This window comes from Chiloscyllium punctatum, chromosome 36, assembly GCF_047496795.1.
Source record: "Chiloscyllium punctatum isolate Juve2018m chromosome 36, sChiPun1.3, whole genome shotgun sequence".
Taxonomy (NCBI): Eukaryota; Metazoa; Chordata; class Chondrichthyes; order Orectolobiformes; family Hemiscylliidae; genus Chiloscyllium; species Chiloscyllium punctatum.
Window position 1 is genome coordinate 36,447,482 of NC_092774.1, and position 24,490 is coordinate 36,471,971.

A 24,490-nucleotide genomic window follows, 5' to 3' on the forward strand; every position below is an offset into this window, starting at 1 on the left:
GGTGGGACTAGATTGGGTTGTGATATCTAGTCGGCATGGATGGGTTGGACTAAAGGGTCTGTTTCCATGCTGGACATCTCTGTGACTCGATGATTTTGTCTGGCAGCTCAACTTTTGTATATCTATTCCCCAGGGTGGAGGAAGTCCCAAACTAGAGGTGTTTAGGCTGAGAGGGAAAAGGTTTAAAAGGGACCGAACGGGGTAACTTTTTCACGCAGAGCGTGGCATGTGTTTGGAATGAGCTGCCAGAGGCAGTGGTCGAGGCTGGTAGAATTACAACATTTAAAAGGCATCTGGATGGAGGTATGAATAGGAAGGGCTGAGAGAGATATGGGCCAAATGCTGGCAAATGGATCACTAGGTTAATTTAGGAAATGTTAGCGTGGACCGAAAGGTTTGTTTCTGTTCTCTGCAACTCTATGACTGTATTTCTACATATTCTGAACCAATTTCACAAGACTAGGAAAAGGCCATTCCAAGCTTACCGGCTGTCCTCAATTGTGGCCTAACTGTGCAGATTTCAATGCAAGTTTCAGAAAGATGTCTGCAGTTTTTTAAAAAAAACATTTGAATGTGCTTTCAGAGATTACTGCTGTTTCTGAATGCATCATTTTACCTATTCTCAGTGTTAAAGGTCAGCCATTTCTCACGCTAACCTTCCCCACCCCCATCCCAGGTCGCCATCACCATCCATTCTCTCTCTATCATTAGAAGGGTTCGATACAGCGATCAAAGAGGGCTCGAGGCACGAGAAAGGACGGGGGGAGTGAACTCAGAGTGAGATTTGACCGGGGGGGCGCAGAGACTGGGGGAAGAGAAAGAGAGAAAATGGGTAGGAGAGCAGAGCATCGGGAGTAGAGAATGCATGGGGGTACACAGGGTGGGAGCAGAGAGAGAGAATGTGGTGAAGAGGATTGGGGAGGAGAGAGAGAATGCGGAGTTGCAAAGTGTGAAGTGAAAGAAATTGGTTGCAGAATGTGGGGAGAGAGAACGGACGGGGCAGTGGGTGGGGAGAGAATGGACGGGGGCCTGTGGTGGGGAGAGAATGGACGGGGGCAATGGGTGGGGAGAGAATTCATGGGGCAGTGGATGGGGAGAGATTGGACGAGGAGCAGTGGATCAGGACAGAATGGACACGGGGCAGTGGTGGGGAAAGAATAGACAGGGGTCAATGGGTGGGGAGATAATGGACGGGGATAGTGGGTGGGGAGAGAATGGACGGGGGAAGTGGGTAGGGAGTGAATGGACGGGGCAGTGGGTGGGGAGAGAATGGACGGGGCAGTAGGTGGGGAGAGAATGGATGGGGAGCAGTGGGTGGGGAGAGAATGGACGGGCGGCAGTGGGTGGGGACAGAATGGACGGGGCAAAGGTTGTGGTGATAATGGTCGGGGTAGAGGGTGGAGCAAGAAAGCAACAATGAATGGCAGGAGAACGTTGGGGAAATAAGGAATGGATGGGGGCAGCGTGTGGGAGGTGAGAGAAAATGAATGTAAGGGCAGGGCCTGGATTGGGAAGGCAGAGGGTGGAGCGATAAAGGGAATGGATGGGGACAGAGGATGGATGAGGGACTGGACAGAGGGCAGATAGTGCAGAAATAGAATGGACGGGGTGGGGAGAGTGGCATGTGTGGGAGAGAGAGAGAAGGGACTGGTAGGTTAGGGTAGAGGGAGAGAATGGACAGGGGATGCTATGGGTGGCAGTGAAGGAATGGACATGGGACGCGATGGGGATGATTGGATGGGGAGGTGAGAATGCATCCCACCCACTCCCAGCATCCCCTTCTCTGCACATGTGCAGTGCAGACGTTTCTGAATGACACGAGAGACGAGTCTGGAACACTGTGTGAGTGCAGTCACTCTCACATCCTGGCATCAGCAAACCACTGCCTTTCTGTTTTAAAAACTAAATAAAGATGTGGGCTATATACTAAGGATGGCGAGATGTGGCTGAGAAACTGAACAGAGGGTCAGCACTTTCAGGAGAGGGTAGCTGGGCAAAGGCAGGAGGATGGAAGGATGAATTTGGGTTGGAATCCATTGAAAGGTTTAGGAATTGAGAGACAGAGATTTCGGGTAGAGGAAAGAGAAGGCTGTTCTGTGCAAACCAAAATTCTCTCATCCTATTTTCTGCCCTGCACTGAGAGCAGTGATCTGTTTTCTCAAGTTATTAGAAGAGGAGGATTTGCTTTTCAGGCATGGACAAGAAATTTAGTCAGGGCCTGAATATCAGCAGTGTTTGAATCCAGGAGGGGAAATGTTTGTCTGCAGGAAATGATTTCAAATATCAACATGCATTGAGAATCCCCGTGAATACACGCGGCCTGCGTGGGAGTACTCAAGGGTTCTAATTGCGGAGAGAACTTTAATTTTTCAGCGAAATGTGGACCAGTGTTCTCGCTATGGACGAGCCCTTCATTGGATCATTGAATCTGCCGAGTAACAACGACCCCTGCTCCGTGGAAACTCTGTGGAAGCAAATTGAATTCCTCAAACTGACTGGAGTGTCACCAGGATTGGGGAGAAGCCAATCGATTGCCGAGAGCTGGAGAGGGGATTCCTCGCCGCGCCAGGGACCTGGGTTCAATCCCACCCTCAGAGTAACAGTGTGGAGTTTGCACTTTCCTACCCCTCCCCCACCCCCTGTCCACGTCGGTTTCCTCTGGGTGCTCGGGTTTTCTCCCATGTTCCAAAGATGTGCAGGCGGGAGTGGATTGGGCGTTCTAAATTCAGGGATTAGCTGTGGGGTTATCAGGTGGGTTGGGGGGTGGGGGTATGTTCTTCGGAGGGTCAGTGTGGACTTGGTGGGCCAAACGGCCTGTTTCCACAGTGAATCCCCCAACGTGTCTGCAGCCTGGCTTCCAGCTCCATCTCTCTGTGCCGAAGGTCCTCCAGTATGTGTATTCCTTCGTTTCCAGCACCCAGAACGTCCCACCTTCTGCAAATCGAAAGACAAGTCCCACCCTGCCCTCTCCAATGTGTGTTGTGTAACTGCTTAATCATTTTTAGTGGCTCAGCAAAGGCTGATAGCCAAGTTCGGAAACCAGGAGGATGGCCGCAATCGCGACCTTGTGTTCATGTCACATGACAGCTAACCCCACTTCACTGTTACGCTCTCTCTCTCTCACTCTCACACACTCTGTTACATACTCACACGCTTGTGCAGAGCCTTTCCGATAGACATGCTCTCCATCACACACACACTTTACCCAGCATGCACACGCACATACACACACTCTCTCTCATGCATGAACTCACACATTTGGGGTGAATTTGCATTTGCAGGATTATATATTTGGAAATAGAAACAGTCTGACTCAAGATTGGGATACAGACAGACTCTCACCTCACAGCTTTCATGCGTTGTTTGATGTGAGGTGTGTTACCTCCTTTTAGAAAACATCAAGTTTCCTGGAGAACGTGACTTAAAAGAAGTTCTGGAATGTACATATTAATGAACCGAAATCTGCAGCCCATTTTAAAAGATGAAAGATTTAACAGCAATCTAGGTTTCTTCAATAGGTCACTTATGTTGAATGACACTGTAATGTTTTTGTGATATATTCTGTGTCTTGTGATTCTACACCACAGCTACCTGATGAAGAAGCAACACTTCGAAACCTAGTGCTTCCAAATAAATCTGTTAGAATATACCCTGGTGTTTGTGAGATTTTAAAACTTTGTTTCCAGTGAATACAGCCCACACCTCCCACTGTTGCCAGTAAACTTTGTAATTCCAATTAAACAATGAACCTGAAGTCCTGAAAATATATACAATTTGTAACAATAATAGCTACTCATTCACTGGTCCTTCTGAGACATGACATTAGTGCTGGAGGCTGAAAGAAATGAGCAGCTTTAAAACAAAAACCTGTTGGACCTCACAGAGTCTAAGCGGGGTGGTAAGTTTAGGTAACCTTTACTAGGTCCCTATTTTGTTACAGCTTCAGATTTCCCCAGGAAAAAGGCATACAAGAAGTAGTTTTTAAAGAAAACACCTCCAGGTCAAAGTGCACCCACTCCCCCACCCCACTTTCTTTGTGGTCAGCTGAGTTGTCCGTTTGTAACTGGATCCCTGGTACAGCCGGGTAAAACATGCAGCTGGGATGACTGAGTGAACCCTTTCCCGCAACGGCAGTTTCCTTCACTAAAAAGGACATGAGTGAATCAGATGGTGTTTTTCCCCCTAAAAGTGGTTTCATCCTTAGATTATGAAGTCCAGATTACGGACCGAATTGCAATTCTGCCATCTACACCGCAGTGGGATTCGAACATGAGACGCCCAAGTGCTGGGTTGATCATAGCACTCGGCCATTGCTCCTTCAATCCTCTTGCACTGGCGCGTGAACTCGGTGGTGCCTCCTCAGGTGGGAGGAGCAGGTGAAGCCCTTTTGGAACTTACAGCAGGTGAATGGCCTCCCTACAGTGTGGACCCACTGGTGGTTCAGTAGTGCAGCTGACTGAGTGAGCTCTCCCCTGCACATGGGGCACGTGAATGTCTTCTCTCTGACTGAACCCCTTCTTGCACACTGAGCAGGTGAACGGCCTCACCCCGCTGTGAATGCGTCTGTGGGTTGCCAGCACTGATGGGGAAGGGAATCCTTTCCCACAGTCCCCACATTTCCACGGTTTCCCCATTGGGTGGAGCTTTTCTTGTGTTGCTCTGGGTTTGAAATTACAAACAGATCGGGGATATCGTCTTTCCCACCGTGAGGGGTGTGATTTTAATTCCCCAATCTGAGTAAATGGTCTGAAGCACTTTTCACAGTCAGCACACTGAATCTCCCTCACTCGGTGTCTCAGTATTCTTCCTGCCACACCAGTGTCCAAAGTCTCTCAAGCAGACAAAAGCAAACATTTCTTCTCGATTGGAATGGCTGCTGATATTCAAGTCCCAATGAATCAAGTGGCTCTGTCAGAAGTTGATGGATCATTTGCTTTCAGATTTCTTTCTGCACATTTTCCTACAATATAAATCACAAAAAAGTGATCACTGTCAGCACAGTTAAATGAACATAACAAAGGTGGCAATTCCTGTAGATTGCCAGATGCCTGCTGATCACATATTACCCGGCACACAGAAGCCTTAAAACCCTCATCCATTAAAATAGGCTTAGGTGTGTTTAGAGGGAAACTTCATAACATGGAATAAACTGCCTACAAAGATGCTGGAAATGGAACTGAATCAAAGATATGAAAATGAAATGTCAAGGCTGCTTGAGAAAAGAAAGCCAGTAAACTTGGTAAATTACTTCCTGTCTTCGGATTAAATCAAAATGATAAAAAAGGACGTAACTCCATTACTACATTAGAACGTGAATAATAATTGCACAGAAACCTTTACAACAGCCAACAATATCAGAGATACACCATATGAAGTAATGCGTTTGAGGCAGTACGGTGGCTGAGTGGTTAGCGCTGCTGCCTCGCAGCACCGGGGTCCCAGGTTGGGCTCCAGCCTCTGACAACTGTCTGTGTGGAGTTTGAACATTCTCCCTGTGCCTGCGTGGGTTTCTTCCGGGTGCTCCGGTTTCCTCCCACAGGTCAGGTGAATTGGCCATGCTAAATTGCCCATAGTGTTAGGTGCTATAGTCAGAAAAAATGGTGGGTTACCCTTCGCAGGGTTGGCGTGGACGAGCTGGGCCGAAGGACCTGTTTCCACACTGTAGAGAATCTAATTTAACCTAGATGCGTGTACATATATATATATATATATATATATATATATATCAATATGACATTCCTTTCAATGCGGCTTGGTTCCATGAGAAACTACACTTTTAATTGTGAACGTGAGGAAAGAAGCAATCCTTTTCTAGGGTGCAAACTGCATACGTGACAAACTGAGGGAATACACCAGGAAAATACCGATAAGAGAGAAAAAAAAGTATTTGAGCACCTTTGCAGAGTCTGCTCCCTCTCTGGATTCACTCCAGTTGCTACAAGTAAACCTCCCTGGGGGTCAGGCAGCCCTGCATCGGGAAGCACTGGGATGGTCAACTACGATCAGTTTACATGGAGAACACATCTCCACATTAAACAGCCTCGAGGCAAACTTCCCTTCCTTCCACTCAAAGTTCAAAACCCCTCAAAGCGAAATTCCCCAGGTAAGTTTGGAAGAATTTCTTCTCGATGTTCGCTAATTGTTCCTATGAGCACTATGTTAACGTTTGAACTTTGCGAGTTTTGAACATTTTTGATTCTGAGTGAAATCACAGATCGAAAAACAGAATGTGGGAATTTAGACAGTTTATTTTTCAACATCGGCGATATGTCTCCACAACAGCATAAGACATGACATCAGGGAACCTCTTCTGACGTCATTCTCAAACGTGCATGCCACACGCCAGATGAAAAGCTGAATACTTCTCTGGAAAAGCTGCCGTGCAATGCAGGAGAATGGCACAACGGGTGCGTGTTGGGACCATAACCCAGCTGAGAAACCATTCTCTCTCGCCAGCACAGCATCTTTCTATCCCTCCGAAAACAGACCTTTGGAGCAAGTTCACAATCAAAGCTGTGCATAATCCCCGTATAAACGTAACTGACATCTCTCACCCCAAGGCTTTCAGCGAGAGAGAGAGAGACAGCAGAAGAGCGAATGGATTCCCTCCACAACAACGTGCAAGTAGAAACAAAATGGTTTAATTATCCGCCAGTAGAGATCGCCCAATTCCTGGGGATGAGACAAACATCAGTGCTCCGGAGACAGAATGACAAGCAAATGTTCTGGAAACTCTTTGTTGCTTGCAATTCTTGAAGCAATGCGGAATGTATTTCACACTGAGCAAGTTTCAGCTGCCTCAGAGTCTCCAATGTACATTGCTCTGTTTGCCGCCAGCTCAGAGAGAGACCAATAGGATGGACATAGGAGTGAATAACGATCTGCGTGGGAGGGTGAACAACTGTTCATGGAGACTGTTAGTAGTTAACAATAAGTAGTGTGTCACAGCAGACTATGAGATAACACGGAGTCGTGTGTTTGTGTGTGTGTGGTAGGAGTCAAGGACATGGGGGAGTTCAGGCCCTAAAGTTATGGAACTCGATATTGAAGACCGGAGGGCAGTAAGGGCTCCAAGTGGAAAATTAGGTATTGCTCTTCCATCCGGAGCTGGAACACTGCTGCAAACCTGAGACAGAGACGTTGGTCAGGGAACAGGGTGATGTGTTAAAGTGACAGGCATCCGGAAGGTCAGGGCCTTTTTTGCGGACAGAGATGAAATGTTCTGCAAAGATTCACCCAGTTTATGCTTCATGCTACATTGGGGAAACGACACTGTGTGAGCAGCGAATGCAGTAGACTAGGTTGTGGCAAAAGTGCAGGTAAAGTGCTGTTTCACCTGGCAGGAGCTCTTGATTATTCAAGAGGGAGCAGGTTACACATTTGGCGGTAACAGGGGAAAGTACCTTGGGACAATGGGAGATGGATGCCTTGGGACTATTGGGATTATGGGAGATGATGAAAGTGAAGAAAGAGTGGACCCGAGGTGTAACACCTGCCCATTTACCTCCTCCCACATATAAATCCCTGAAGTTTGGAGAACGTTCCGTTGAATGATTCAGTACCACGTGACCCATGAACTGATTTGTATTCATGTTCCGGGGCCAGCATCATTATTGAGTCACAACAGCTGCAGGCCATCGCTGGGGGCTTGCCTTATGACTTCACGGTGCGGCCAGAAGCGCCGGGAACAGTTGAGGAAAGAGACCGCCCAGTGGGTCAGGCAGCCCTGCATCGGGAAGCATTGGCCAACCACTTTCAGTTAACGTGGGGAACACATCTCCACATTCAACAGCCTCGTTCTAATTTAAGATCAAGATCCTTCAAACCGAAGTGAACCAGGTAAGTTTGGAAGAATTTCTTCCAGGTTTTCGCAAATTATTTCAATGAGGACGTTGTTAAAGTTTGAACGTTGAAAGTTTTGAAATTTTGTGATTCTGAGCAAAATTACAGTTCCTGCACATCAGGCATTCAAACCTCTTCTCGGCTCTGGGCAAATGAGAAAGCTAGGGAACAGGCAAAACACTGAAAGGCTCGAAGGCGATGGCCCCAGTGTCGGAGAGCTAGTTCCTAGTGACATGGATGTGCTGCAGAGGGTGGGATCAGACTGTCCTTATGTCTCCACAATGTATGTCCCAGGCTTAATTATGGATAAATAAAACTGATGGTAGGGCAAACTGAATTACGTATTATTTCAGGACTAGCTTCCGCGAAGAGATTGTGGACGCCACCCAAATGCCTGTTGTTGTGGCGCATTTTGTCAGCGCGCTTGGCTATTAACTGCAAGGTTGGTGTTTTGAAACCACCCAAGGTGATTTCACTCCTACCGCTTTCTTAGCTGCAAAGTAGCGTGTATTTAATTGGGTCAGGAAAATGTTTCCCAAACGGAAATCGTCTCCACTGAGGAAACACAAAATGGTTTCGAAACTGATTCAATGTCCAACGTCAAGGACTGCGGATACTGAGAATCCGAGACAGAAAGAGAACCTGCTGGAGAAACTCAGCAGGTTTGGTAGGACCTGTGGGAGAAGGTAAATTTCAGAAGAAGTTGTGAAATCTTGTCTTTTCTTCTCTTTCCACAGATTCTGCTTGACCTGCTGAGTTGCTCCTGCAATTTCAGTTTTTGTTTTAACTGAAAGTACATATCATCTTTCGGGATGAAACGCCTACACTCGCCATGTGCAAATATTTAACCCTATCGAAGTGTTTGGATTCAAACAAACTCAGCAGTGATTTATTCTTTCTGAGCTCCACAAGCAGAGAGACCTGGGAAATGAAGCTGTCAGTCTGGTTCTGTATTGGTGGGCCGAGTGGTTAATGCGATGGACATGAAATTCATTGCTGTTTCCCCACGCAGGTGTGAACCCTGCCGACTACAGTTGAGAAATGTCGTCAAAAAGAATGAGAGACTGTTCCCCGGTTTCTTATTTAAGATTCAAATCAGTAGAGTTGGGAAATATTTCATTCACATTGGTAACGGTGAGAATCTGCAACCCACTGTCTGTCAGGGCGGAACAAGCAGACACCCGCAGAGCTTCTTTTGAGGCTATGAGTCAAGTGTTTGGAAAAAAAAAGACTAGAACAGTGAGGGGCGTGAAATCGTGATCGAAATGAAGCAGGCACCTGAGGACAAGGGTGTTTCCTTTGCAAGTGAAAGATACTGCTTCACAAAGTTGGGCCTGTGGAAGGGAATCAATGATGGTGATTATCTTTGGTTGTTCACCTTGTGAATGTTCCCATTGCTGCGCATGTCCGTGTTAACGTCAGAGCGTGGTGGCGTTAGACACTCTCAGGACCATGGGGGCAATGGATGACGTATCTGACTCCACCTACTTGTTTCAACTGCAGCTCACAGCTTCTTCACACATCCCAATTAATCTTTCTCATTGTCCTGAAACCGGCGTATGGGTACAATTCCTAATCTGCAGGAATGAGAATCTTTTCACTGTCTCGTGTCAGTAAATGTCCCTGTGAACATCAGAGTTAAGTCACAGCGCTGTCGGAGGAGCGGAAGCTGAAAGACCCCACACACTGCTCAAGGACACATTTCACTTTCCCAACACACCGCCCCAACCACTGCGGCTCTTGGGAGTGGAAAGGGAACAAACACCAAAACCCAGTCTCAGCTTTGTAAGTCTTCAGGAAATAAGAAATAAGTTCATCCCTTCGGGTCTTCCATCCTGGGCTGACAGCGTTGATTTTAAATGGCTGTCCAGTCAGTGCCGATTCGTTTTGGCTGAAAAAAATCTTCCGTTTCTCATCCAGCATTTCGTGCCACAGAGACCTCTGTGGCAGAGTTCATGTATATATTTCCTTCTATGGTATTTTGTAAATAACATTCGTTTGCTGGTTGTTTGTATCGAGTATGTCATGTTCAGTCGCCCCTGTTTAAGTGTGTTGGTAAATTTGTGGGCTACCATGATGCTGAGAGGGTTGAGTTGTCTGGACATCATTTCCCAGATGTCTTTAATGTAAAGTAATGTGGCTAGGGTTTATGCAGACGTTGATTCTGCTTGTGTCAGTTTGTTGATGTGAAATTGGCACACTGGGTTTATTGGGTAGGCAAAAGTGAGGACTGTAGATGCTGGAAACCAGAGTTTAGATCAGAGTGGTGCTGGAAAACCACAGCAGGTCAGATAGTTTCCGAGGAGCAGGAAAATCGACGTTTCGGGCAAAAGCCCTTCATCACGAATAGAGGCAGATCCCCTCCAGGGTGGAGCGATAAATTGGGGGTGGGGTGTGCTGGGCTGAAGGTAGCAAAAAGTACAATAGGTGAATGGGGGTGGGGATGAAGGTGACAGATCAGAGAGGAGGGTGGAGCGGACAGGTGGGGAGGGAGATTGGCAGGTAGGACAGGTCATGAGGTCAGCGCTGAGCTGGAAGGTTGGAACTGAGGTAAGGTGGGGGGAGGGGAAATGAGGAAACTAATGAAGTCCACATTGATGGCCTGGGGTTGAATTTACCCCAAGTGGAAGATGAGACGTTCATCCTCCAGGCATCGGGTGGGGAGGGAGCGGTGATGGAGGAGGCCCAGGACCTGCATGTCCTCGGCAGAGTGGGAGGGGGTTTGAAATGTTGGGCCAGAGGGCGATGGGGTTGATTGGTGCAGGTGTCCTGGAGATTTTCCCTCAAGCGCTGTGACTTGACTCTGCGAGGAGTCTCCAGTCTCCCCAATGTAGAGGAGACCGCATCGGGAGCAATCGATACAAGAAATGACATTGTTGGACACACAGGTGAAAGCCTTCGACCAACCACGGCCTGGATTCGATTTCCGGGCAGGGAAGAAAATTTCAGTAGAGCTATCATGCTGAGTCTGCGACTCCCTGGTGGTCTAGTGGTTAGGATTCGGCGCTTTCACTGCTGCGGCCTGGGTTCGATTCCCGGTCAGGGAAGCTATTTTAGGGGCTTTATCGGCTACCCTTTCTTCTCAAATGCTCTGGACAGTTTTTTCATTGATCTTCGTACTTACTGGGTGCTGCAGTGTGTACTGGCTCGTTGAAATAGTGTCCTGATTCAGATTTGTTTGTATGTGTAGGGATGATTGCTTCTGCAGCTGAGGTCTTGGCTTGCGTGTGTTGTTTTCCTGTAGACGCTGGTTTGAAATTACCATTGACTGTTCGATCTACTGTGACATCGAGACATGGCACTTTGTTGTTGTTCTCCTCTTTTGTGAAGTTTATGCCAGTAAGGAGATTGTTGATGGTGTTGTAGGTTTCCTCTAATTCGTTTCATTTTTTGATGACAAAAGTGTCATCGCTGTGCCAGACTCAAAGTTTGGGTTGGATCGTTGGAAGGGCTATTTGTTCGAGTCTCTGCATTATTGCTTCTGCTAGGAATCCTGATGCTGCTAGTGGTATCATGGGTATTTCGTTGATTTGTTTGTAGAGCTTGTTACTGAATATGAAGGGGGTAGTAAAGCACAGCTCCACGAGGTTGACAGTTTTATCTTTGCTGATGAAGTTGGTGCTGTGTTTGTGTCTTTGGTTCTTCGAGTAGTGTCTTCAGTTTTCTTTGGCCACGTTGATGTTAATGGATGTGAACAGGGCTGTTCTGTCAAAGGACAACAGTATTCCATCCTCTTCTATCTCAGTGTCTTTGGTGTTCAGGAATTCTTGGATGGAGTAAATGGAGTGGAGTGAATCTTCGACTTGGTGTTTTAGTCCTCAGTGGAGGCCTTTGACAAGTCTGTATATTGGTGTTCCAAGTCGTGAGACTATGGTCTAAGGGGGGGCTCCTGTTTTGAAGGGGAGGAGAACAACAACAAAGTGCCATTCCTCGATGTCACAGTAGAGGGAACAGTCAATTGGGAACTTCAAACTGGCATCTACAGAAAAACAACATATACAAACCAAATACTTAACTGCAGAAGCAATCATCCCAACACCCACAAACGAAGCTTCATCGGGACAGTATTTCAACGAGCCACTGAACACTGCAGCACAAAGAAACTACGAAGAGCACAAGAGTAATACGTATATAGTGTATTTAAGTAGAACGGCTACCCAATAAACGCATGACTGGATTAGTGGTGCTGAAAGAGTACAGCAGTTCAGGCAACATCCAACGAGCAACGAAATCAACGTTTCGGGCAAATGCCCTTCATCAGGAATAAAGGCAGTGAGCCTGAAGCACGGAGAGATAAGCTAGAGGAGGGTGGGAGTGGGGAGAGAGTAGCATAGAGTACAATGGGTGAGTGGGGGAGGAGATGAAGGTGATAGGTCAAGGAGGAGAGGGTGGAGTGGATAGGTGGAAAAGAAGATAGGCAGGTCGGACAAGTCCGGACAAGTCAAGGAGAGAGTTACTTCGCTGGAAGTTTGAAACACGGATGAGGTGGGGGAAGGGGAAATGAGGAAGCTGTTGAAGTCCACATTGATGCCCTGGGGTTGAAGTGTTCCGAGGTGGAAAATGAGGCGTTCTTCCTCCAGGCGTCTGGTGGTGAGGGAGCGGCGGTGAAGGAGGCCCAGGACCTCCATGTCCTCGGCAGAGTGGGAGGGGGAGTTGAAATGTTGGGCCACGGGGCGGTTTGGTTGATTGGTGCGGGTGTCTCGGAGATGTTCCCTAAAGCGCTCTGCTAGGAGGCGCCCAGTCTCCCCAATGTAGAGGAGACCACATCGAGAGCAACGGACACAATAAATGATATTAGTGGATGTGCAGGTTAAACTTTGAAGGATGTGGAAGGCTCCTTTAGGGCCTTGGATAGAGGTGAGGGAGGAGGTGTGGGCACAGGTTTTACAGTTCCTGCAGTGGCAGGGGAAAGTGCCAGAATGGGAGGTTGGGTCGTAGGGGGGTGTGGACCTGACCAGGTAATCACGGAGGGAACGGTCTTTGCGGAAGGTGGAAAGGGGTGGGGAGGGAAATATATCCCTGGTGGTGGGGTCTTGTTGGAGGTGGCGGAATTGTCGGCGGATGATTTGGTTAATGCGAAGGTTTGTAGGGTGGAAGGTGAGCACCAGGGGCGTTCTGTCCTTGTTACGGTTGGAGGGGTGGGGTCTGAGGGCGGAGTGCGGGATGTGGACGAGATGCGTTGGAGGGCATCTTTAACCACGTGGGAAGGGAAATTGCGGTCTCTAAAGAAGGAGGCCATCTGGTGTGTTCTATGGGGGAACTGGTCCTCCTGGGAGCAGATACGGCGGAGGCGGAGACATTGGGAATACGGGATGGCATTTTTGCAAGAGATAGGGTGGGAAGAGGTGTAATCCAGGTAGCTATGGGAGTCGGTGGGTTTGTAAAAAATGTCAGTGTCAAGTCGGTCGTCACTAATGTAGATGGAGAGGTCCAGGAAGGGGAGCGAGGTGTCAGAGGTAGTCCAGGTAAATTTAAGGTCAGGGTGGAATGTGTTGGTGAAGTTGATGAATTGCTCAACCTCCTCGCGGGAGCACGAGGTGGCGCCAATGCAGTCATCAATGGAGCGGAGGCAGAGGTGGGGAGTGGTGCCGGTGTAATTACGGAAGATCAACTGTTCTACGTAGACAACAAAGGGACAGGCAAAGCTGGGGCCCATACGTGTGTCCATGGCTACGCCTTTGGTCTGGAGGAAGTGGGAAGATTCAAAGGAGAAATTGTTAAGGGTGAGGACCAGTTCGGCCAAACGAATGAGTGTGTCAGTGGAAGGGTACTGTTGGGTACGTCTGAAGAGGAAAAAACGGAGGGCTTGGAGGCCCTGGTCATGGCGACTGGAGGTGTAGAGGGATTGGATATCCATGGTGAAGATAAGGCGTTGGGGCCAGGGAAACGGAAGTCTTGGAGGAGGTGGAGGGCGTGGGTGGTGTCTCCAACGTATGTGGCGATTTCCTGGACTAGGGGGGTTAGGACAGTGTCAAGGTAGGTAGAGATGAGTTCAGTGGGGCAGGAGCATGCTGAGACAATGGGTCGGCCAGGGTGGTCAGGCTTGTGGATCTTGGGAAGGAGGTAGAACCGGGCAGTGCGGGGTTCCCGGACTATGAGGTTGGAAGCTGTGGGTGGGAGATCTCCTGAGGTGATGAGGTTCTGTATGGTCTGGGAGATGATGGTTTGGTGATGGGGGGTGGGGTCATGGTCGAGGGAGCAGTAGGAAGAGGTGTCCTCGAGTTGGCGTTTGGCTTCAGCGGTGTAGAGGTCAGTGCACCAGACTACCACTGCGCCAGACTACCACTCCGCCCCCTCTATCCGCTGGCTTAATGGTGAGGTTGGGATTGGAGCAGAGGGATTGGAGGGCTGCGCGTTGTGAGGGTGAGAGGTTGGAGTGGGGGAGGGGGGACGACAGGTTGAGGTGGTTAATGTCCCGGCGGCAGTTGGAAATGAAGAGGTCGAGGGCAGGTAATAGGCCAGCGCGGGGTGTCCAGGTGGATGCAGTGTGTTGGAGGTGGGCGAAGGGGTCCTCGGAAGGTGGGCGAGAGTCCTGATTGTGAAAGTAAGCTCGGAGGCGGAGGCGACGGAAGAATTGTTCCAATAAACGCAGTCCACCGATTTCTCATTGATGCTTTCAAGCTGACTCTCAAAAATTCGGGTTATCCCTCCATTCTTTCCTGTTTGTTTTATGTGGGTTTTGAAAGCTTTCGCAATCCTCTGACTGAGTATTGGAGTTGGGAAGTTATGTTGTGGCTGTACAGGACATTTTTTAGACCACTTTTGGAATATTGTGTGCAATTCTGGTCTCCCTCCGATCAGAAGGATATTGTGAGATTTGAGAGGGCATTGAAGCACCAATGGGCCCACAGAGGGGAAGAGGCCCTTCTGCTGCCCTGAGTGTGGGAAGGCCTTCAGTGATTCCTCTGCCCTGCTGACGCACCAGTTGGTCCACACCGGGGAAGTCTGTTCTCCAAGTGCGAGATGGTCTTCAGCAGTTCTTCCCACCTGCTGAGACACCAGTGGGTTCACATTGAGGAGAAGCCGTTCTTCTGCCCCTAGTGCAGGAAGGGCTTTGCTCTTTCTTCCGACCTGCTGGCCCATTGGTGGGTCCACATGGGGGAGAGGTCGTTCAGTTGCCTAAGTGCAGGAAGGCTTTCATCAATTCCTCAGCCCTGCTGATGCACCAGTCCGTCCACACCGGGGAGAAGCCGTTCTCCTGCCCGAGTGTGGGAAGGGCTTTACCCGCTCCTCCACACTGCTGAAGCACCAGCTGGTCCACATGGGGGGATGGGGGCGGAGTGGGGGAGGCCTTTCGGCTGCCCTGAGTGCGGAATGTCCTTCAGCAATTCCTCCTCCCTGCTGAAGCACCAGTGTGTCCACACCGGGGAGAGGCCCTTCAGCTGGCCCGAGTGTGGGAAGAGGTTCAAGTTTTCCTGTAACTTGCGGAAGCACCAGCGGGGGCACCAGCGCTCCCAGCAATCAGATCCTACCAGTGATGATGCCTTCAGTCACCCTCAAGGACTGCAACTCCTGCCAGTTCTGACAGTGGGTGCAGTTGGAGAGTAGGTGGGCTGGTTTTGTTTTCTGCTGGACTGCAATTGCCTCCCCCACCCCCCAGAACCACAACCTCATGGTGGCTCAGGGTTAGTACTGCTGACTCATGGCACCAGGAACCCAGGAATACTTCTACCCTTGGGGGTCTGTGTGCAATTTATGGAGGGTAGGAAAATGGATCTGAGTAGTTTACCCTTCGGAGAATCAGTGGACCATCGGAGCAGAAGTTAGGCCACTCGGCTCATCGAGTCGAATCTGCCATTCGTTAGTGACAAAAGTAGTGCAGATGAGATTAGCTACAGTGTGGAAACAGGCCATTTGTCCCAACAAGTCCACATCGACCCTCCGAAGAGTAACCCATCCAGACCTATTTCCCTCTGACTAATGTGCCTAGCTCTATGGGCAATTAAGCATGACCAATCCACATGACCTGAACATTTTTGGACTATGGAAGAAAACAGGGTTCACCCAGAGAAAACCCACGCAGACACTGCGAGAATGTGCAACCTCCTCACAGTCAGCCAAGGCTGGAATCAAACCTGGGTCCCCGGCATTGTGAGGCTGCTGTGGTAAACACTGAGCCACATATTGCAACCCGAAGTAAGCAAGCAGGAGGTTGGGAGAATACAGCAAGCCAGGCAGCACCAGGATGTGGAGTAGTCAGCGTTTTGGGTATTAACCCTTCTTCAGGACTGACTTCTCTGTGAGAAACGATTTACGGGAAGAGGGGGTGGGGTGGCCTTGTTGGTAAGGGAGGATATTCAGTCCCTTGCGCGGGCGGACCTAGAGTCAGGGGATGTAGAGTCAGTGTGGATAGAGCTTCGAAACACTAAGGGTAAAAAGACCCTCATGGGAGTCATCTACAGGCCCCCAAACAGTAGTCTGGATGTTGGAGGTAAGTTGAATCAGGAGCTGAAATTGGCTTGTCGCAAATATGTTACTACAGTTGTTATGGGGGATTTTAACATGCAGGTAGACTGGGTGAATCAGGATGGTATCGGGCCTCAAGAAAGAGACTTTGTGGAGTGCCTCAGAGATGGATTTTTAGAGCAGCTGGTGCTGGAGCCGACCAGGGATAAGGCGATTCTGGATCTGGTATTGTGTAACGAACCAGAATTGGTCAGTGACCTCGAAGTGAAGGAGCCATTGGGAAGTAGTGACCATAATACAATAAGCTTCAATCTGCAATTTGAGAGGGAGTGGGTACAATCTGAAGTGACAATATTTCAGTTGAATAAAGGGAAATATGGAGCTATGAGGGAGCAACTGGCCAAAGTTCAATGGTTTAATACCTTAACAGGGAAGACCGTGGAGGAACAATGGCGGATATTTCTGTGTATAATGCAGAAGATGCAGGATCAGTTCATTCCTAAAAGGAAGAAAGATCCCAGGAGGAGACATGGGCGGCCGTGGCTGACAAGGGAAGTAAAGAAACATATAAGGTTAAAAGAGAAAAAGTATAACTTAGCGAAGATAAGCGGGAAAACGGAGGACTGGGAAGCTTTTAAAGAACAACAGAGGATTAGTAAGAAGGAAATACGCAGAGAAAAAAATGAGGTACGAAGGTAAACTGGCCAAGAATATAAAGGAGGATAGTAAAAGCTTTTTTAGGTATGTCCAAGGCAAAAAAATGGTTAGGACAAAAATTGGGCCCTTGAAGACAGAAGCAGGGGAATATATTACTGGGAACGAAGAAATGGCAGAGGAATTAAATGGGTACTTCAGATCTGTGTTCACTGGGGAAGACACAAGCAATCTCCCTGAGGTAACAGTGGCTGAAGGACCTGAACTTAAGGGAATTTCTATTTGCCAGGATTTGGTGTTGGAGAGACTGTTAGGTCTGAAGGTTGATAAGTCTCCGGGACCTGATGGCCTGCATCCCAGGGTACTGAAGGAGGTGGCTCGGGAAATCGTGGATGCGCTGGTGATTATTTTCCAGAGTTCAATAGAATCGGGGTTGGTTCCTGAGGATTGGAGGGCGGCTAATGTTGTGCCACTTTTTAAGAAGGGTGGGCGGGAGAAAGCAGGAAATTATAGACCAGTTAGTCTGACCTCAGTGGTGGGAAAGATGCTGGAGTCTATTATAAAGGATGAAATTACGGCACATCTGGATAATAGTAACAGGATAGGACAGAGTCAGCATGGATTTATGAAGGGGAAATCATGCTTGACTAATCTTCTTGAATTTTTTGAGGATGTAACTCGGAAGATGGACGAGGGAGATCCAGTGGATGTACTGTACCTGGACTTTCAGAAAGCTTTTGATAAAGTCCCACACAAGAGGTTAGTGAGTAAAATTAGGGCGCACGGGATTGGGGGCAAAGTACTAGATTGGATAGAGAATTGGTTGGCTAATAGGAAACAAAGGGTAGTGATTAACGGCTCCATTTCAAAATGGCAGGCAGTGACCAGTGGGGTACCGCAGGGATCCGTGCTGGGACCGCAGCTTTTTACAATATATGTAAATGATATAGAAGATGGTATCAGCAATAACATTAGCAAATTTTAATGACACAAAGCTAGGTGGTAGGGTGAAATGTGATGAGGATGTTAGGGGATTACAGGGTGACCTGGACAAGTTAGGTGAGTGGGCAGATGCATGGCAGATGCAGTTTAATGTGGATAAATGTCTGGTTATCCACTTTGGTGGCAAGAACAGGAAGGCAGATTACTACCTCAATTGTATCAAATTAGGTAAAGGGGCTGTTCAGAGAGATCTGGGTGTTCTTGTCCACCAGTCAATGAAGGCAAGCATGCAGGTACAGCAGGTCGTGAAGAAGGCTAATAGCATGCTGGCCTTCATAACAAGAGGGATTGAGTATAGAAGCAAAGAGGTGCTTCTGCAGCTGTACAGGGCCCTGGTGAGACCACACCTGGAGTACTGTGTACAGTTCTGGTCTCCAAATTTGAGGAAAGACATTCTGGCTATTGAGGGAGTGCAGCGTAGGTTCACGAGGTCAATTCCTGGAATGGCAGGATTGCCTTACACGGAAAGACTGAAGCGACTGGGCTTGTATACCCTTGAGTTTAGAAGACTGAGAGGTGATCTGAGTGAAACGTATAGGCTTATGAAAGGACTGGACACTCTGGCAGGAGGGAACATATTTCCGTTGATGGGGGAGTGCCGAACCAGAGGACACAGCTTAAAAATACGGGGTAGACCATTTAGGACAGAGATGAGGAGAAACTACTTCACCCAGAGAGTGGTGGCTGTGTGGAATGCTCTGCCCCAGAGGGCAGTGGAGGCCCAGTCTCTGGATTCTTTTAAGAAAGAATTGGATAGAGCTCTTAAAGATAGTGGAGTCAAGGGGTATGGAGATAAGGCTGGAACAGGATACTGATTAGGAATGATCAGCCATGATCATATTGAATGGCGGTGCAGGCTCGAAGGGCAGAATGGCCTACTCCTGCATCTATTGTCTATTGTCTATGTTGCTGAGGGTTGGAGGGTTTGAACTACAGGGAGAGGCTGAATAGGCTGGGACTGTTTTCACTGGACCATCAGAGGCAGAGGAGTGACTTAATAGAGGTTACAAAAGCATGAGGGGCATGGACAGGGTAATAGACAAGGTCTTTTCCCTGGGATGGGGGAGTCCAGAACTAGAGGGCAGAGGTTTAGGGTGAGGGGCGAAATATATTAAATGGACAACTTCTTCATTCAGAGGGTGGTACCTATATGAAATGAGGTGCCACAGGATATGAGCCAGGTGTTGTCATTTGGGACTAGATTAATTTAGGATATCAGGTCAGCATGGACAAGTTGGACCAAAGGGTCTGTTTCCATGCTGTATGTGTCTCTGACTACTAGTCCTGATGTAAGTTTAAAATAGAGTCCAAGTAACTTTGAATAGTTCAATCTTGTTGAGCTCACCTCCTGAAAAGTTTCAAATGAATCCCTGTTTAAACATGCTGAGTTGGACAAAGTATCCCATCAAGTTCAACACAAACCCAGAGTTGAAGAAGTCAGAAGTCAGAACACCAAGGGGACCAAAACTGATCACAATATTCCAGGTGCAGCCTCATCAACGTCCTGTATACCTACAACATAACTTGCCAACACCTCTGCTCAATTCCCGAACTGATGAAGGCCAGTGTGCTGAAACCTTTCTTCACTGCCTTGTGTACCGATGTTGTCAGAGATATAGGACCTACTTGAAACTGATCCACTATCCTGCTTCTGGGAGCACAGTGACGAATAGGGAAGGCAAAAGGGAGATTGGCCTTGAAATGGAGTATAAAAGTAGGGAGGTTATAGTGGAGGTTTTGATTGAAAGGGCAGTGAAGATACAACCAACTGACAGTGGATCTGAATCACATGTAGATCAGGTCAGGTTCGGACAGTAGGAAACGAGATAAGTTTTTACAACAAAGCACAACGATTTCATCATTAGACTCTTAATTCCAGATTTATATTGAATTCAGATTCCACCATCTGCCGTGGCAGGTTGTGAATCCAAGTCCCCGGAATATTACCTGGGTGAATAGTCTGGTGACAATAAAGTCGGCCATCGCCTCCCCTGAACACATTGGCTTATTGTGTTTCGAGGGAACAAAGGAGCAAGAGGTTTTCGCAGCTGCTAAGTTGTTGACATTACACAAGGGAACATCAGCACTCTCAGTAATGTCACATACTGAAGGCAGTGTCCTGTCTCAGAGGGAAGGGCTTGGGAACCATAAGAAATAGGAACAGGAATATGCCATTCAGCCCCTTGAGCCTGCTTCTCCATTCAGTAGGATTCTGGGTGATCTGACATTCCCCACATTCACTTTCCTGCCCTTTTCCTGCAACTGTTCACCCCCCGACTCTTCACGAATCTATTGACCCTAGTTTTAAAGTGACATGAAGGCTGTCAACAGAGTTACTGGGTGGGGGCGACGGGGGCTCAGGTCGAACTTGGGGACTAAAACAATGGCTTCACACTTCACAATATTTAACTAAGGGAACGTTTATGGTTATCCAATGCTGGATATTGGGCAGGCATTCAGATTAAATTATTGGTAAATTATGAATGACAGAGGAGTCGGGAGCGAAGTGGTGTTCAGGCACAGTTGGATATCATCAGTATAGATGCCAACACCAGCAGCTACGGTTAAACAAATCAGAAAGGAAGACGCTAAAAGCAGAACCTCCCAGAGGATAGAGAAATGCTGGAGAGGGTCAGTACTGTCATTAGCTCTGATCAAGGCTGTCCGCAGGTCGACGAGGGAATGTTTATCCCTATCACGGTTACAAAGGATGTCAAATATGACCTTGATCAGAACTGTTTCAGGTGTAGAAACCAGATTCCAGGGCTTTAAACACAGAATTCTGGAATACATGGGAATGGCTAATTCAACAATGATACATCCAAACCAATACTTCCATTGGTGCGATAATAATCGAAGTGTTTTGGTTTTTATTTCGAAGATTCTCAGCAAAATTGAGTAAGAAGCAACAAAATTAACACAAGAAATACTGCAATTGCGACAATGTGCCTGGTCCCAATAGGGGGCCATCTGGTGTGAAATGAACTGTCGACAAGGGGCAATATTGGAAAGGAATTACCCAGTTCATAGCTATAAGAGGGGAGACACAGACTGCTTGATACAAACATGTAATAGGCGGGAGTAGGCCACTCGGCACTTCGAGCCTGCTGCAACATTCAATAAGATCATGGCTGATCTGAATTCAACCTCAACTCTACATTCCAACACATCCCCGACAATCTTTCATCCACTTGGTTATCAAGAACCCATCTACCTCTGCCTGAAAGATTTTGAATCCAATGCCTTTAGAAGAAGACCCACAACCCTCAGGGAGAAAAGAAATCATCCTCATGTTTGTCTTCTACATTTAAAATATGACCCTGTACTTTCAGATATTAAGATAAGGACACAAGCTGCATTCAAATAATACATGTGGTACAGTTAACTATGTCAAAGTGCTTCACATGAACACAATGAGAATTCCTTTAAAAATCACAAGACCGGAGCACAGATTAGGACAGGTGATCAAAGACTTGGTCAAAGGGGCAAGTTTAGGGCAATCTTTTAAACAGGTTCAATTTCCTAAACATCAGAGGACAAAGACGTGAACAGCAACCACAAAATAGCAAGGAATGGGAAACAACAGTGTAGTCATAATGTCATACGATGAGTAATCCAGGGAACATGAGTTCAAATCCCACCACAGCAAGAGGTGAGATGTGAATAATTCAAATCATAAATCATAAATGGGGAACACAAAGTTAGTCTCAGTATGGTATCGATGGCACTGACGTCAATTGTCATAAAAAACCATGTTCACCAATGTCCTTTCAGGAGGGAAACTGCCATCCTTGCATGGTCTGACTTACATGTGACTCCAGACGCACAGCAATGTGGTTGACTCATAAACTGCCCTCTGAATTGGCACAAGCAAGACACCTTGCACTTAGGGATGGATAACAAACATCAACCTTATGAAAGTGTCATAACAGAAATTGCTGGAGAAACTCAGCCAGTCTGGCAATACCGGTGGAGAGAGAAAAAAACAAACAGAGTCAATATCCTGGCCTGAGTCCAGAACAGTTGTGAAGAAGGGTCACAGCACTTGAAATGCTAACTCTGCTTCTCTCTCCACATGTGCTGCCAGTCCTATTGAGTTTCTCCAGCATTTGATGCATATTTGTGTTTCAGATCTCCAGCATCTGCAGTTCTTCATTACACTGACTTAGGGAAGCTCAAATCCCATAAAAGGGTAGAGCAGAAGGGCTGGAATTACTCAGCACATCTGGCACTAGCTATGGAGATAAAAACAGTTCGTACTTCGGGTCATTGAATGATCTTACATCAGGGACAAACTTTTGGGGAAGCTGCAAGAGTAAAAGGCACTGGTGTAACTTCAACATCTGGGAGAACTCTCTCAGCCTTGGGGGTCAGGCTGATTCAGCATTCTGGTGCTGCTCATTACCTGTTAAATTCTCCATTTGTTGTTCTTGTTATATTTCTTCATGGTTGACACATTCCTATGTTTTAAAATGAAATTCCAGCAGACAGGAATTTTCCATATAAGTAATCATATATTAGAGGGTTTGGAACGTGAATGTAACTTTTAAACATAAAGTATTTATTAATGCATGGGGTGTGGACATCGCTGGCAATGCCAGCATTTATACCCATCCTTAACCACCCTGTGGTTGGTTGGAAAAGTGCATGAAGGTATGTGAGATTGTCTTGATCAGCACAGCAATCTCAAAGGTGGGTGTGCTCAGGTAGAAGTACCCTCCACTCCACAGCCAAGTCTGCATTCACTTCAATTATAGATGCCATCTCAACCTCCCAGGACAAGGACAGCATGGGATGACAATCAGAACAAAGCTTCCTCTACTCTTCAATTGCAAGTGAAGCTACCTCAGCACTGTCCCCAACAAACACTGCCAAGACAGAGACTGCATTGGGTTAGATACAGAGTAAAACTTCCTCTACACTTCCCCATTCATACAGTCCCAGGACAATGACAGCAAAGGGTTAAATAAACAGTAGAGCTTCTTCCATTCTGACTGACACTTCGTACGTCCTATACCAATCCTCAAGGAAAATTCAGAACTGAAGTATTATCTGGTACTGAATTCACACATCCTAATGGGAATGACAGCAACAGAAAATCATACAGTGAAACACGGATAAAACACACACAATGTACAACAAAACTAGACTTTTCTTGGGATCAAAGACATTTAAATGACAGGAGACATAGTCCCTGCAATGATCCGAATGTGAGCTGAACAACGTGAACAATATTCTCTGGGAATGCAACGTCCACCTCACTGCTGTCTGGTCAGTTCCTCTGCTCTCGTTCAGGGCTGAGTTGCGGCTGAGCACATTGTGGCGTGGGGGTCAAGAGGTTAGACATTTAAGGTCAACTTGGATTGAGGGCATCCTTTGTCATGCTAGTGAGGTCGAGGGTCGCTCATTTACTCAACTTATAATCGGGGACAAGGGGATGTCAGTCTGGGCTTGTATCAATTTGAGTTTAGAAGAAACAGATGATCCGATGGAGCTGTATAACATTTGGAGAGGACTTAATGTAAATGTAATGTCCACTCAATTCTAGCCAGAGACTAGTCTCTCCTTTAAGATAGGAGAGTTTTGTTTTTCTCTCAAGTGTTCTCGAGTCTTTGAACTTCACTTTTTAAGATAGCAGCATGTGGTGGTGGCAGGGTGGTTCGCACTGCTGCCTCACGGCATCAGTGACCTGGGTTTGATCCCACCTTCGGGTCGAATGTCTGTGTAGAGGTTGCACCTTCTCCCCTTGTGTCTGCGTGGGTTTCCTCTCGTGCTCTGGCCTCCTCCCACAGTCCAAAGGATGTGCAGGTGAGGGTGGATTGACCATGGGAGATGCAGGGTTACAGGGATCGTATAACGATCTGGGTCTGGGTGGGACGGTCAGTCAATGTTGACTCGATGGCCTGAACGACCTACTTGCATGCAATTGGCCTATATCAATCAATAGTATGCACTTGCTTTATTGTTACAGACATCAAATTACATGAGTGGTTTTGGTCATTTCATCTCTTATTATCGTATTCAACCAACTACAGCATCTAGAAACTTGCTTAATTACTATATCCAATACCTGCAGAGTACTTTTTCTTTTTGTCACGACCATTATCTTGATTTCTGACGTGTGACCTCTTCATTGCTGTCAAAGTTCCTTATTTTTCCCGACATTGTCATGGTTTTACTTTGTCGAATGTCTTCCTGGCTTTTGCAGTTAAGACCCTATATTCTGCCCTTGTCAACATTTCCCCTTACAATTCTCTACTAAGGATTTCTTGAAAAACCTCAGAGTGTGGTGAGACTGTGGAACTCACAACCATAGTGAATAGTTGGGGTGGAAGACACAACAACTAAGGGTAATCAACCCAATACAAATGAATGTCACTGTCACCAGATTCACAACACAGTGAAATTTAAACATGCAATGTCCCTCAATTTCTCAACTGTTCCGAACCAGACTTGATGAAGAACAGATCTTGCACATCAACATTATTATTTAAACAAAAACCAACAATTATAAATATCGCAAATTTTCTAGGGCAAAGTTAAAGAAGATAATCTAATTAATAGCAAATATTTAAAACCTTTGATC

General features: G+C 47.2%; 1 non-coding gene across 1 annotated transcript; it reads left to right on the forward strand.

Moving 5' to 3' along the window:
* Positions 1-10,817: 10,817 nt before the first annotated feature.
* On the forward strand, positions 10,818-10,889 carry trnae-uuc (transfer RNA glutamic acid (anticodon UUC)). The gene has a single exon. It is a non-coding gene; the product is annotated as a tRNA-Glu (tRNA).
* The last annotated feature ends 13,601 nt before the right edge of the window (positions 10,890-24,490 follow it).